Raw genomic sequence first — 16,875 nt, forward strand, 5'->3', positions numbered from 1 at the left:
ACCTCGCACAACGGAACGTCTATTAAGTGAATACCACTCGAAGAACCAGAGTGCTCAACCATGACCTTTTCACGAACGGTTCAATCAGCATCAATGGCGTTCGAAAAATTTCGCAGATCGTTTTTAACGGCCTGAATGGGAACGAAGAGATTCGACACTTTGAAGTGGGTATTCTCCGACTATCGATTTAAGGCTTTCAAACTGTTGGGATATTCAGCGCTTATTTCTAAAAGTTTGAACAAATGTTTTTCCTTGTTTAGTTCATGATACAATAAATGGGGGAGTGAAATTGGCATTGTAACCGAGGGTTTCACAAAACTTTTATTGCCCGATCAACGCCATGACAGTAACTCTATTTCCGAAATGAAATCACTGAGACCTTTGCATTTCTGAATATTTTGAAGGAGTATCAATTTAGAATCATTGAATGGACGTGTCTAGATCATAATTTGATGCGAGAATGATATTCTGAATGCTCATGCTCGAATTGTGGATTGAAAACAAATTGACGTTTATTCGTCAATCAAGCGTTGATTCTCCGATCAATCTTTGTGAAATCGGGAGTATTCCCTCAACTCTCTTGGAGGACATGTGAAGTTAGAGATGCATACCAAAGATCAAATTCTCATTAAATTATTTATTTCTGAGTAACAACGTTTATTGAAAGATCAAACAAAATGCCTAACTTTTTTTTTCGACCAATTATGACAAACACATACCTCATGACGAAACCCTTCGTTACCCCCAAGACACAGATTCGAAGGATTCACCTTTGGCTACAAAGTTATACATAGGGACTTAAAAGAGGATCTTTTTCATATGACATTCCTTCCAGAATGAAAACATTCAATCGCTTCCTCGAAATCTCCTCATTGTCAACCAACACCGGTAGCGTCAGAAATTGATGGAGCATTTCATAATTCGGCCACTTTCATTTTCAAGCCGTCGGTGCTGATAATAATTCACGAAGCACTCGATCGGAATTTGAAATCGAGTTTTATGAAACTTCACAAAGCAGACGCGTTACCATCCGTTCGAACCATTCCGTTAAAAATGTATCTGGGTCGAAGAAAGTTGCGAGATGTAGTCGCATCGAGTTAGATTATACTCATTTTGAACCTACCGGGAAGCGAGTTAAATATCGAAGAATCATACATACAAGGTAATATTGAAGAATATTAAGGCTGAACATTCATTAAAGAGAATCAATTCAGAGGCATATCACCACGCATAAATATCAACACGTATTAGGGTCTGAATCGAACTAGTCAACCTGTCATCGTTCAGAACCACGTCCTTCAGAAAGAAAACTATAATTATCACATGATAATTATAGAGGGTGAGAATAAACACTTTTTTCCTTTACCATTTTTTAGAATCCGCTAGGTTTTTAAGATACAGGCTGTTGAAAAACCAGAATCATTTATTTGATTAATCTTTTTCGAAAACAAGATATCACCCACGTCTTCCAGTTTTCTCATTATGACCATTATGTACCATAAAAATACCAAAAATTCAAATAACTCAACACTTGAAACTGAGTTGGACACTATCTAATCAATATTAGAACGTTTTGTAAAATGAAAAAGTATTCTTCATATTTTCTCGTATAATGCCCTGTTCTCGAGTCACTTTATGTTCGAAAATCAAAAAGTATCTGTGAAATTTGAAAAATTGGGTACTTTGGCTGAATACAACTCTTTTTCAAAGATCCACTGATGTGTAGTGTCACAGATTTAGCTTGTTATTCTGAAGGTACCAGGGGGGGGGCACAGCTCATTATGAAAACATAAAATCGATATATCTTTTAAACAGGGCCGAATTGGAAAAAATGGTATAGGAAAAGAGTGTTTCTTTTGATCTTTTGGAATTTCAAATGGGCTAGAGACCAATAGATTAACAAAAAATGACAGTTACAAGTTAAAGTGTCATGAACCTTATCTACTCTTTCAAAGATTTTTATATGTCCGTATGTTTGTACAGGGCTCGGTACAGGGTATCCTAAATTGCTTGATTTTGGCTGTTTCTGGTACTTCTAGACTAGATAGATAAAAACGTTGAGGAGTCCTGGGCTGGATTCTCGTTAAAAGTGCATTAGTGGAAACCGCTTCACGATATCTTCATTTGTCTTGAAGGTATAACCAAATTGTGATATTTTGTCGATTTCAAAAATGTGCCATAACTTCTTTAATTTCAATAATGTCTGAAAACGATAAGAACTTTCTACAGGCACTTTTTCACTGGGAATACTAAAGTATAGAGGGTTCTTAAGAACTGAGTCCTAAGAAAGGAACAACGCTTGACAAACAAGGAATAACGCTTGACAAAGGACTAACTTGGAAAAGTCATATCAAACAAGCAATCGACAGAACGAAAGCAGCGATGAATAGACTCTACCCTCTGATAGGAAGAAGAAGCCACATGTCGAAAGAGACAAAATTGAAGATAATCAAAGCCGTTGCTAGGCCTCAACTGACTTATGGATCAGTTGCCTGGGGTTACGCGGCAAAGAGCCATATCAAAAGAATTCAGGCCACTGAAGACAAGCTGCTACGATGTGCGATAGATGCACCTTGGTTTGTCAGGAATAGACAGATTTATAGGGACCTTAAATGGGAAACCATAACGGAATTCATGAACAGAAAAGCACAGAAATTATTCGAAACAGCGAAAAACCATCCGAATCAAGAACTAAGGAGACTACTGGACTACGACCCATAGGAGAATGCGAATTTACCGAAGGAGACCAAGAGATCAAATAAAAAGAGATTAAAATAGGCTTGTTCGTAGAGTGGTTCACAACCGTTGCAAACTACTCTACGAACAAACCTAATAAAAACAGAAAAATCCAATAAAGTGTTATCTATCCAATAGAGGATAAACACACAAGTCCAAGCACGATAGTGTGCGAGAAGAAAACTGACTAAGAGATGAATGGTTTATAGGCAAATGCCCTGAACCAATATTCAAGAAGCACTTAAGGGTTTTCAGTAGGTCTCGAGCTCAGGAGAGTGAGAAGCCCCACACTTGTTTCCCCTCAGGAGAGGGTGGTTCGTCTGACTTGCATATTTTCCCCCTGCTACACAAAAAAAAAGGAACAGTGGTAATAGTACAGGGGTCTCAAGTGATCGCCTTCTGCCGTTTGGATTTGGATTCTTTCTTGAGTCTTAGTTCATAGGAACTCTGCACCGCAAAGCAAATCAAAGCTAAGCTAAGGACAGGAGAGGATGGAAAGTAAAGTACCTACCAAGTGGGCTAAGGGTAATAGTAGAGTAGAGTAGAGTTGCTTATAAAGTAGACTAGGGGAGAGTAGAACTGAAATGAAGTAAAGTTGAGTAATGTAATGTGAAGAGAAATGAGTAAAGAAATTTCGTGATGGCACAGCAGGTTGGCAATAAAAGAAACTGGATGCAATCCGCACATCACTTCTTCCAGACCCTCCTGACGAAATTTAACGCTTGGTTTCGACGTGTTGGGACACATGACGTCCGGTTTAGCGCTAAACGGAGTTCAGTGATCCTTCCTCATGTACGTGAACAATCTGGTCTGAAACTCCGATTGAGGTTGTTTTGACACGGACATATTTATCGTTGCAATAAAAACGACCAACGTAAACCTCGGTCGCGCAAATGAAATGCATTTTCGATCGCTCAGAACGAAACGGAGAGGCGTAAACGACCTTGATGCACGATAATATTTGATAACGATGATTATAATCGGACGTTACTGCCGATCTTTTAATCTGGATCTGGACGAGAACGGTAGTGGGTTTGTTGAAATGGGTTATCGCTGTATCTCTCGAATTGATGACAATAAACATACTTTGAACCTATTTGATTTGTACGACTTTCGGTGGGAGACGGGAGAGAGTGTTTGTGAATCTGTTGATATGATTAGGTATGCGTGACGAAATGTCATTTATCATTAGGTAATAGGACTTGATAGTTGGGGAGCCGACGATGCTATATCGGGATTTAGTCGAGCGCCGTGGATTTTGAAGATTAGATGGTAGAAAGAAAAAAAGGTTCTATGATGTATGCACTTTCAGCGGTGCAGGGTCTCAAAGATGTAAAAAAATATCTTCAGATGTTAATACTCGAGCGTGTCACATTTAGATACTGTATATGCTCTACGTGTCTCTGATAATGAATTCATGCTTATCTGACAGTTTGCGCGGTGGGTCTGGCCGTACGCAAGAGTTGAAAATGGTAAAAAAAATTTTTTCAGCGTGTTAGATTTTTGGAGGATATGTTAATCGGAGCCAAAGGAAGCATTTTCAAGGGACTGACAATTTGGACGTGACGCAAGGTCACAGCGGTCTTTTGAAAGTGTAAAAAAAATCGTTACTTGTACATACTCGAGCGTGTCAGATTTTCATACAGATGGTTAATCTGGGTGTTGTAGACGTGTTGAACAATTAATCTGACACTAATCTGGGGGGGTTTTCTTAATCTGACACTGTGAAGATGATAAAAATCCCTTTTTTTCGAATATTTCCCTCCCTGTACCTCTAATCGTTTTTGTATTCCTTATGAAAGTTGTAGATAATAAAATTCTACACAACTTTTGTCTGAAGCAATTTTACATACTCTTAACCGTTCTCGAGTTAGAGGGCGATAAGGGCGGGAACCTAAGCCACACATGCGAAAGGGCAAGGTCAATGTAGAATCCCAGTCTAATCTTCAATTATCAAAATGACAAGGTATTTCTATGATGACAATTTCGAAATTAGTCACGAAAATTTTAGTGTTGTCTGTGACTCAACCTTAGAATGTACTATTTTCCAACGAGTGAATTTTCGCTTCAGCATGTATGGCTAAACACCCCGCATTAATCGCCATATATCTCAAAAACGTTTGAACGTAGAAAAAATTGTTTGGGACAAAATTTGTAGGAAATGTTATGCTCTACAACTTTTATAATGAACGCGAAAAAGATTTGAAGCCCAGGGAAGGAGATAATTGAAAAAAAAAATGATTTTTGTGACCTTTATGGCCAATTTTGATTGTTTCGGCTTGTATGTGGACCACTGGCCAGCCCATCATCCACAATGATGACCTTTTCCAAAACAGCGAATTTCCATCAGTGATATTCACTGTTATGTTTTTTTAACCGATCAGGATTTGTTGAGCTTTCATGTAGAAATGTGAGTGGATTTGTAAATCTTGAATTCTTGGTACATAATGAGGTTATTAGACCTAGGTTTCATGAAAGCAAAACAGCTCTGAGAAGGTCAATCGCCCTGCACAGAGCCATCCAAACTAAATGAAGTTTTATGTAAATGACTTTGGACGAATTGCAGTATCCAGTAATGAATTTTAAAGCTCAATGATGTATCTAAAGGCTTGACCTTAGATAAAAGGTCTACTGTCACTGATTATCATTTTGCATCAATTTTAATATACTAGAAGTCCAGATAAGTTTTGAATTCATAAGATCATAAGTTCGGCAGTAAGAATGTAAATCTTCTCAATAGAGCTCACCTTATTCAGCCATGGGTTTTAAATTACAGCAAGTTGAAAATCCCATTCAACCTGAAACAAAAAACCTCATTAATATAAAAATTACTGATGATGTTCTAGATCGAGATCTAGATTAGACATTGACGAATTTACATCTTTCAATTAATTCCTAGATTAGTCCTTCTTGGAGTAGGTAATAATGTAAGTAAGCACTAAATATGGTATTTGTGAATATAATCGCTTTGCATCTTTCGCAAAACGAACAGAGAGAACCACATAAAATATAGAGAATCGTTGGCCTCGATACGTTTTAGGACAAGGTTGATGCCAGCTCGGAATATTTACGAATTAAAACTGCAAGGTCGTTCAACACCGGCAATATGAATTTTTGTCGAATATTCCCATGATAAAAGTTGATAATGTCGTGATTCATCGCAGACCCAAAGTATTAGATTGAAAACAATCGATTTGCTTCTCTAATTTGAATTCGTATGATCACACTTTCAACCTTGATGATTCATCAGAAGCAGTTTAACATCGTTCGTTTATGAGCAACTTTTTTATTACACTACAAGCCTCCATTTTCTTTTAATTTACGAAATAGGCAAGAAAACAAAGTCTTGGACATGAAAAGTCGAACATATTTGGCCCGAAGTCTTTCCGAGGTGTGGAAAAATGTAACTAAAAGAAATAAATTCAGGAGAATGAAAAACGAAAGAGGTGACATTTTCTAGACGCTAGATCGGATATGAAGTATCCGAGGAAGCACTTGAATCTTATCAAGAATATGCTACACCTCCTTCCTTAAAGGAAATTGCCGCCTCATCAAGCACCAAGGAAATAATAAAGGTCTAGCAGAAACTGACGAGTGCAGGTTTTGTGGGAAGGGGGAATATCTAGAGTACCTGGAGAGCGATCTGTAGCCGACGTAGTGGGGAGAGCAGCCCTGATCTTAAGGTTTTCTTCAAAAATTCTGAATTTCTTGCCAATTTTTCGCTCAGTTAGGCGACAAGCTTTCCCAGTCAATTTCAACATAGAATTATCTTCACTTCAGAGATTATTCAAGACATACTTAACTTACGATTCGATCGAACTATGTACGATCAGTACACATGATTATATTTCCAATTATCCACAAGAATTATGCGAGGGAACATGTAAGGTCGCTCGATCGAGTTCTTCGTGTCTGTTATCACCAAACTGATATTCCAGCACTAACAATATGGTTTCACAACAATCATAAACAAACGAGACAACCTTGAAAACGTAGACTAAGGACGTTAATTGTAGACCGCAGCTGTTACCTAACTCACTTCGTTTCTACCATAAAGACACGCTGAATTGTCCATAAGTTCGTTTGGAAAAAAACAACGTAACATTTGAATTATAACAGAAAAGGACCCCAGACCGAGACACGTCTCTGTGGAAGGTTTCGAATTAACTAGCGTATAGAGCGAATAAAACAACGTTGGAGTGGTGGAGAACGATCAGAGTATACGTAGTGGATTCAGCATCTTGCTAATAATAAACTCGCTTTCTATTTTCTTCTGACTCGCTACTTTCCAACGTTAGGTATGTATTTCATAACGGTCTTGAATAGCATCGGAAATAGTTAACTGTGTTTCGAGATTTATTTATGCTTGTATATTACAGATGATACAACATGTGCATTACAGTCGGTCAACGATACGGTGCACATCCATTACCGCAACAATGCATTTCGAGTTCTCAAAACGGCGAAGATGATGCCTAATTATAGCATAATTAGAGATTTATCCCAAGAAGAACCTCCTGGCGAGGTGCAGCCTCATAAAATCAAATTGGTGCCTCTGGATGTCCAGTTTATACACAGCGTTTGTGGATTTATCTGCTGCATGTGACACAGTATAAAAGGATGGTTTGATTTTCAAACTTTATTTTATACACATCTGAACTGCGGAAAGATGGTTCGCTTACCAGAAAACATGCTGTCAGATAGAAGGTATCATGTTTTTGTTGATGATGATAGAAGTAATTCCAAAACTTCGAATAACGGTCTACCCGAGAGTCTTCCACAATGATCAGTTTGAGCACCTCTTCTTTTCAATTTATATCTTTATCAGTAGCAAAGCCTCATGCAAAGCTCTTCTCCAAAATCGTATCTTGGGATGTAGTAAGTATTAACAACACCTACCTCTCCAGAGTTAAAGGAAAAAACCTCAAAACATCAAGTTGACCTTCTCGACAAAGATGTATTGATCGAAGTGTTTCTGGAAACCAGAATTAAGGGTAGAATGGTCGCAAAAAACTGAACCTTAATCAAACGTTATCGGTATGCAAGGATAATAGAACCAGCCGTCAGGGAACAGCTAATTACTTTTCGCATCTCAATAACACCTGTGAAGAATGTGGAAAACATCTATATTCCTCGTTTGTTCGGCGTTAAATTCGAATATTCCCATAAATAGTTAGTAATTCGATCGATTAACGAACCTCACCAGCATTGTTTGTAATGAAATGCCAACGTAATAATGACAATGCCAGCGTGATGATAAATGACACCAAGGTCAGAGCAAGGCGTGAGTTGGTTTGTACAAAAAGTAGGAGAAGTGAAATCGGGTGTGAAACGACTTCAACATGCCAGATGAACGTAATGGATTGGGATGGCTAATTCCGGGAATGCATCTTTTATCGACGTTGATAAACAGAACCGAAAATACTTGTGTACAACTTCTGGTTCCTGAGAAAATAAGTGGTGAAATATTGAAAAGGTATCAAAGTTTTATAACGGGCCTAACATGTATCCTTTGTCAATGTGTTAAGTTTCTTGTCACGATCATCCCTTTATTTTATAGTTCTTTATATGTGAGCCATCTCTCTCTATATTTTTTATTAATTTTCCTCTTCCTTCCAAAGCAAGTATGTCTTCCTGTCGACTTTCTACACTGAAATTATCACACAATTATTCATTGTCATGTTCCTTTAATTTTTCAATCATTCTTTCGGTTTGTATCCTCACTATATCTTCAATAGTTTCTTCGCATTCCTGCGACAGTTTCAAATCTTACAAATGCCTTCAAAGGCCCACATTAATAATTCTCATGACGACGTTTTGATTTTCTGAAGAAAAAGTATTCATTGTTGAAGCTGTTCTTGCTGTTTCTTTCCTCTACGTGTTAATTCATGGTAAGGTTTTTATCCATTGTTATTCCTAGTTATTGGACTTAGGTTTTCCTTCTTTTCTTTTTCATTTAATTATTTTTATCTTCATTTTTAGATTATGTCTGTCGTTCTTATATTCGGTTTGACTTTTGCTTTTATTTACGAGGATATATTGAAAAATTCTTAGCCTTCTATAGAACCAAACAAAATTTCAATGTCAAAATATTTTATTACTTAACATATTCTCTTCTTAATTGGATACATTTATTACAGCGAACCTACAAGGTATCTAGACCTTTCAAAAAAAATGTTTCTTCTTGCCCTGCAAATCAGACCTCCACAGCTTTCATTACTTCCTCATTGGAAGAAAATTTACGACCATTTAAACTTTTTTTCAGTTGAGGAAAGAGATGATAGTCGGATGGAGCCAAATCTGGTGAATGAGGAGGTGTGTTCTAGTAATTCAAACCCTAAATCACAAATTTTTTGCATGGCATCATGAGATTTGTGTGCAGGGCGTTGTCCTGCAAAAACAAAACACCTTTGGATAGCTTTTCGCGTCTTTTCTCTTTGATTTTTTCCCGTAGATAGGTCAGTAATGTCGGATAGTAATCTCCGGTTATGGCTCTACCCTTATCCAAAAAATCAATCATGATTACTCCATGGCAATCCAAAAAAACTGAAGCTAGAACTTTTCCAGCAGATTTTTGGACACGAAAATTCTTAGGCCTTGGAGAACCAGAGTGTCGCCATTCCATCTATTGTTACTTTGTTTTTGGATTGTAGAAATGTACCGAATCGAGCACAGATCGAACGCGATGTTTCTACCCTTGCACACTTTTGGTCAACATTAAAACATTTGAGGATCCATTTTGCAGCAATTTGTCTCAAGTCCAAATTGACGTGAACTATATGATGAACGCAATTTTTCAATTTTCATAATTTCGGTAGACATCTTCTTTCTTTTAATTTATTGCGTAACTCTGGTTTACTTTTTTGACCTTAAACTTCACACTGACACTTCTAATGAGTTATTGTTCGTTGCTTTGGTAACGCAATATTTTTTTATGCATGTAACTGGTCTAGGCTAACTACATAGTTATCAATACATCCTCGTTTCTTCATTCTCCATTTCCTGTACCATTTGGTCAGTTTGTCTGTGTGTGTGTCTGTAGTTTTTCGTCGTCTAGGGCTACTGTATCGTCTGCGTAGTGCAACCCCTTGATCGAAAACGATATATAGAAAGATTCCATGCTTCTATATTTCTCATCTTCGATGTAATTCGTTTTTTAGTTGATTCTCACGTAGAATTTTTCTACTTTTGCATATCATCACACATTTTACAGATTTTCAATATGAAAACCATAAGGTTTTATGCTAGTTTGTGAGTTAGAAGAAATACTAGATGAGACTAAAGGCGGAAACAGACTGCTATTACAGCACGTGAGCTCACGTGTTATCATATGGAGTCACGTTACGTCAAAAACGTGTGGTTTAAAGTTTGTCCCTGTATTTTAAAGAGTTATGAACTGCCTAGAGCCACACTGATGGTACCAGTGTACTCCAACGCATGATATCACTTCAAAGGCTTCCGCACGTGATGTCACATGACCTCACGTGACGTGATAGCGATCTGTTTCCGACTAAAAAGTCTCTTCTCACCGATATGACATTAATTCGAGGCTCTTGAAGGCCAGATTCTTCAGAACGAGAGTCCAGTCTCGTCACTATCGATATATCGATCATTATTGCCTACCCCTTTCGTGCTGCCAACATAGAAAATCAAATTTCACCAGATGCCCCCCGATCCGATTCGCCCAAATTCACAAGTTTCAAAATATAATAACCCAGTTGGCGTGCTCGTTCCTTTTCTGGGACTTTTGTAGACGGAAAACTCGCGCATCCGTAGTTCCCGTTGGGAAATTCAATTCGCATAATCGTGGAAGTATAGAAGGAGCATTTTATATGCCAGATATCGACTTTCGATTCCGCGCGAAAAAATGTATTCGACAGAACTTATTACTTCTCCGACGGAGATGCGACGATGAGGAATGTTAAATTCAGTAGACGCTTATAAAAAAAGTTTCCGGGCAACTTTTCGTCGAGATTTCCCTTCAGAAGACTGTTATTCAATTTTCAGCGAGCCCAATATTTCGCGCGTCTTTCACGAACTTGTTGTGCCAAACATTCCGTTCCTGGCCTTGGGTGGAAACAAATTGTAATAAGTCTGCTTCCGAATGACAGCATCATAAAACTGTCTCCACGTTGAAATTTCTGTGTAAGACGGAAAAGCGGAAGGGACAGATTCGTCAGTCTGCAGATGAATGCCATTAATATTATTTATTCATTATAGAATTGATTAGTAGGTCAGGAAATTCACTTTTTCGGGCCGATTGGCCTTGAAAAACCTTGAAAAACACTGCTTTTCGCTTATAGAGTTTAATCGTACCCCTGTCTGTAATCGGTGCTAACCTCAGTTTTGTCAAACGACTGACGTAGATTTGTTCACAATTGATAAACGTGAAAAATACATATACTCCATTCATTTTTATTTTAGAACTCGGTTGGCCATGGAAATTTGACACATTTCACTCTATATAGTACGAAAATGTGGGGTTATGAAATTTGTCAAAACATTTTTGGGTTTTAAACCAACGATATGTTGCCCGTTCTACGTAAAAGTTTTTGTTATTACGTATTTTATCACAATGTCGAATCTCTTCGGAAAATATGTGACGAACATAATTGAAGTTTATACAAACTGATTGAAGGCATACCAAATCCAATTATTTGCATGGAAAATACAAGAGATCAGTATAATATCATAGTATGCACTAGCTTGAGGAGAGTTAATGTTCGTTATCTTTTTTGGCTGAAGTTTGAATAAGTTATATCAGTTGTAGATTTCAAAAATATTAACCCAAAGATGCATATGTTGCAGTGGTTGGGAATGGGTATCTCTCGAAGGAATTAACAGATAACAAGAATGTTAAATTCTTCAACAAAAATCATCTTGCATCATTACAAGTAGAAGGAATTAAAAAATAAGTTTCAAGTCAAGATGAACTTCACCTTTGAACAAAAATTTCACATGAATAAACAATTAACAGGACTACTGGCTCGTATTTGTGGCCGTTCATCTTAATACATTGATATAGTAATAATAATTAGGTGTTTATTGGTACCTTAAGACATTTACAATGTATAGGACAAGTCAAAGGAAAAATAGAATAATCAATTTTCGGGAACTTATTCTACATGACATTCATCGAAAATCCTGTAGTAAACTTTTCGCATTAATTCACTCAAACATAAAATTCTCAAATGGCACCACTTTTTTGGGTCTCCCAATAAAAGGAAATCCTCTTCATTCACAATCTTTCTGATTGTGGAAATATTCAGCTGAAATATTAGTCGTTTAGATTCAGATGAAACATTATATAAATGCTCTTACATTGATTATGTTCGCTACAGTCTGACGTATTGTAGATTTTAGAATATCAGGGTATAACTATTTGAATGAGCGGACCTGAATTCTGAATAGCACTTCCTGAAACCCTGTTTCTTTTTTCAATCACTTCCGGCATTTTCTCAATAAAAATTGACATTAGTTGTGGCAACGGCGTTGTGACATTAACGACATTTCATGAGTGCCAACCTTAATCGGTTCTAGTTACAAAAACATGAAAAAATTATTTCATAGCCAACCGACTGCTAAAATAAATGTGAATGGAGTATATGTGCCACATAAGGGTATTTAAAATTCCGAAATAACTCCCAAATAAAAGCGTCCACCAACGAAATCAAATCTTCAGATATCATCGACGAATTGAATTGGAAGCAATCGAACACGAGGAACAGAAATAATGGAATAATACGATCAAACAACGTGAAGCAGGATTCCCATATACGAGCAGGGTACAGACAAGCGAATGATCTTATCTGCCACACACAATTATAACGCCACTCTAAACTAATTATGGTAGTAATTATTGTTTATTCCCATCCGACATTAGGCTGATGTTGATATCAGATCAACAATTCAATCTAATATTCATAAGCCGACTGGAGCTTATTGGGATTGAACCCAAGAATCCTCACAATTGAGATTCATTCTTGGATGAGAGATGTGACGTTATTAAGTTGTATTGAATCGAATAGAGCCATTTTGAATTATGTCACGGTTCATACGAGACACTTATTAATCCTCAATCATTTTCATTGTAGTGAGAATTATAAGAAGTCATTTGAATAGAAATGGTCATCTGATTATTGAAAAAATAATTATTTTGAGTGCAATTAGAGAACCTCTGAAAATTGATCGAATTAGTGTCGAGTGTTAAGAAGGCCATCGTTGGATGGTACTCGATTTTTATGGTACCAAATCTTCAATGATTTTCGGGGAAATTTAATACCTAATATGCAACAAACTTGAAACTGCTTTTAAGTCGACAAGTCTCCCTTAAATTGCAGTCATTCATTTTATCCACATATACACATATCACCCTGTATATAAAGGGTGAGTCTTTGACTCGTACAAATATTTTAACAGTAGATTCTTGAGATCAAAAGAAACACTTTTTACGTATACCATTTTTTCCAATTCAGCCCTAATAAAAAGATATAGACATTTTAAGTTTTCATAATGAACAGTGCCAACCCTGGAAAAACAAAAATACCTTCAGAATAACTAGCTAAATCTGTGACACTACACATCTGTGGATCTTTTAAGAAGAGTTGCTTTCAGTACCCAATTTTTCGAATTTCATTTTCATTTATTTTGATAAGAAATATCAATGACATCATCCTCAGCAGTAAAAGGTCTACCCATTTTTGACACAAAAATGAAAAGAAACTCAACTACTTCGTAGGGGATGCAGGAAATTCCTGAATTAAAGTTTGTTACACCCTGGACTACAATCGAATCTCAAAAAGAACTAAAGCAAAACGATCTGACCTAACCAAAACAAGAAGCTTTGATTTGAATTCGAATAAATATTCATAACCTCATGTGGTTGTACCCAATGTCATCAAGAATTGTTCGCTATCACTGTCGTCACTTTCACTCGATTTATTTCATTACTATCGCACGTTGACTTTGCCAACCAGTTACTGTCTCACGTCAAATCTCGAGTAAAACGTCCAACCTATTGCACGAACAATAAATAGAGACAGGTACTTTCTGAAATATTTGGATGTTCAAATTAATGATAAAGAAACAATTTTGTCTCATTATTTATGATTTAAACACTTTTATGAAGGATGGCACAAAGGAAACAGTACGAAATACACAAAAATTGCCAATTCTTTTCCCCCAAATGTTCACTTATAAGAAATCAAATATATTAGGTATGTATCTCTTTTATATCAGAATGGTTTTTCACTCCTCGTTTGATAACTCATACGGGGAAAATTTAGCTCCTTGTGTGCTTTAAATTCCATCAGGAATCGGAGAGGCATTTGTCTTTGATGGATCTGCCGAAGGTGAAAATGTCGTATTTCATCCGGAAATCCAGATAACAATCATCCCTAGTATCTGATCCACTCCCCCGAATAATAGCTATATGCACAGGGGTAATGTTGACGCGTATGGGGGACCTTTGGGCTAAATTACTTCGTTAGATGTTTGCAGACTTGCTGACGGCAGTATAAACATCAGGACCCACACAGAATTCGGTCATAATGAGACGCTAGGCAGATTTCAGCTGGGTCTCAGCTAATTAATGGGATGCCGTCGTTATTCATTTAACCCAAGGGTGGAGTAAGAATGTCAGGAGGATAACGGATTTGTGGAATTATATTTTCAGGTCTCCGAAGGGGCAGTTGAGGGAATTGTTGTGAAATAGTTATTTTCATAACAAGTGATGATATGATGATAAAAGTGAGATATACTGCGCCAAAAAGGTTTAAGGAAGAAATTTTGAGACTGTTTCAAAAGTTTCTATTACTCACTCATACAAGGTGAGCCTTTGACTCGTACAAATATTTTAACAGTAGATTCTTGAGGTCAAAAGTACCAGTTTTTTCCTTTACCATTTTTTACGAATCGGTTCGGTTCAAAAGATACAGGCTGTTGAAAAAGAAAAACCATAAAAAATGTTATTTTTAGTTCTCACAAACGGTTTTATTGAATGAAATGAATTTCGGAATATAGTTTCTCATTTATTTCATTAATCTTTTTCTAACCCAAGGTAACACCCACGTCTTCCAGTTTTCTCATTATGACCATAGAAATACCAAAAATTCAAAGAACCCAACTGTTGAAATTCAGTTGGACGCTATCTAATGAACATTTGAACGATTTGTAAAATAAAAGTATTCTTCATATTTTCTCGTACAATGCGCCGTTTTCGAGTAATTCGATGTTGAGAAATAAAAAATATCTGTAATATTCGGAATATTGTGTACTTTGGTTCAATGCAACTCTGTTTAAAAGATCCACATATGTGTAGTTTCATAGATTCAGCTTGTCATACTGAAGAATTTTGGCTGAATACAACTCTGTTTGAGAAGTCCACAGCTGTGTGGTGTCACCCTTGAGTATAAACCTCGTTATTAACCATACAATACTCAAAGGTGTCACAGATTTAGCCTTTTATTCTGAATGGAATTCTCCAGGGATGGCATAGCTCATTATGAAAACTTAATATGGCTACTTATATCTTTATATCAGGGCCGAATCGGAAAAAATGGTATAGGAAAAGACTTTTACCTGGACCTCGAAAATCTACTGTTAAAATATTTGTAGGAGTCAAAGACTGACCTTGTAAGTTAAGTTTCACAGTGTCAGGAGAAAATTCATTTTTAGTATTTGTAGCAAAACATGAAACAATAACTGATCCAAAATTCTTAGACACGCAAACTTTTGTCGAGCAGTATATCTTGAGATTTAACATCATTGGATTTTTTCTGGAATAATTCGAAACTATGGAAATTCCACTAGGAGGTTCGGACAGTTTCCTCCTAGCGATTTCAATTGTATCAAAGATACTTCATTAAGAACATTGGCGTTGTAACCGCAAAAATATGAAGACAGTTCCGGAAGATGCCCCAACGTTTTTTTCCGGTATGGGGAGACCTACGGGATATAGGGGAAGCGAAATGAAGATAAAACCTGATAAAATGACCGGCGCAAACAGAGCCAAACGAGTTGCGAAAATCGGCAAGGCAAGAAGGGGGTTTTGCCGGAGAATAATTTCAGAGAAAGAGACGCAGGTAATGGAACAGAATCCGGGATTTATTGTATTTTAATTCGTGACACGACCCGCCGTTTTATCTCGTTCATCACGAAAAATCGGAGGAATATTATGGAGGAAGGAGTTATTGGCTTGTCGATTGTTCTTTCCCTTTCTTGTAGATTCATCAGCAAAAATATAGGAGTAGCGAGTATGTGGGAAATCAGCTTTAAATCTAAGGAAAGACCTCGTAACAACCAATTCCTATTTGTCAGTATGTGGGGCTCCACAAGGCTCTCATTTTGGGCCCCTATTATTTCTTATATACAGAGTGAGTAAGAAGTATATTCGGTATCTATCTACTATCTACAATTTTGTGGAAAAATGCTCAAGCACGTCAATTTTATCACAAAGTGAGCAATGCATGTACTATAACTGCTTCCTCTGCGAGAGGAGTAGGGAAGTAAGGGGTTTTGAATGGCTTTTCGAACCAGAAATGGACAGATCTTTTGTTGCTGAGGACAATTTGGTCATTTGTGAGTTTGTTTATCACGAATGTGAAAAGGTTGAGCTCATTGAATTCGAATTCTTACTGTTCTTATACACTGCGCAAAAATATTAACGCACATTATGAAAATCTCAATTTTAATGAAAGTTAACTCTACACTTTATAACTTATTTTTTATGTTCTCTCGGGAAGGTTTTGAACGAAACAAGACACTTAAATGGAAGAAAAATTCAGGATTTCACCGAATCTTATGTGAAAGAAGAGAAATGAACAATTGTCAAAATACTGAAATGCTGATAAGTGATTTAATACTTGGTATTTCCACCCCTTGCGTTAATTACAGCTCGGCAACGACGGTTCATACTCAAAATGAGTGATCTTAAAATGTTCTGATCTAATCCTTCCCAGATTTCTCCGAGTTAGATTCCCAAGTCATTAAAAGTAGCTGGATGATTTTCTGAACTTCTCAGCCTTCTATTGAGGTTGTCCCAAACCTGCTCAATCGGATTGAGATCTGGACTTCTTGCTGGCCATTCCATTCGAGAGACTTCAACCTCTTCAAGGTATGTACTCCTGAACGATGCGCGCA

The 16,875-nt window shown here is 36.9% G+C and overlaps 1 protein-coding gene across 3 annotated transcripts in view; it reads right to left on the reverse strand.

Moving 5' to 3' along the window:
* Positions 1-16,875, reverse strand: part of LOC123316165 — a 139,722-nt gene that overhangs the window by 103,273 nt on the left and 19,574 nt on the right. For 2 of the 3 annotated variants that reach the window (XM_044902159.1, XM_044902157.1), the window contains exon 2: positions 5,484-5,534. The gene's annotated coding sequence lies outside the window, so the exon portion shown is untranslated. Of the gene's footprint in view, positions 1-5,483; positions 5,535-6,543; positions 6,687-16,875 lie in introns of those variants that run through there. The other variant, XM_044902158.1, reaches the window with a different exon arrangement.

The sequence above is a fragment of the Coccinella septempunctata genome, chromosome 6 (assembly GCF_907165205.1).
Source record: "Coccinella septempunctata chromosome 6, icCocSept1.1, whole genome shotgun sequence".
Taxonomy (NCBI): Eukaryota; Metazoa; Arthropoda; class Insecta; order Coleoptera; family Coccinellidae; genus Coccinella; species Coccinella septempunctata.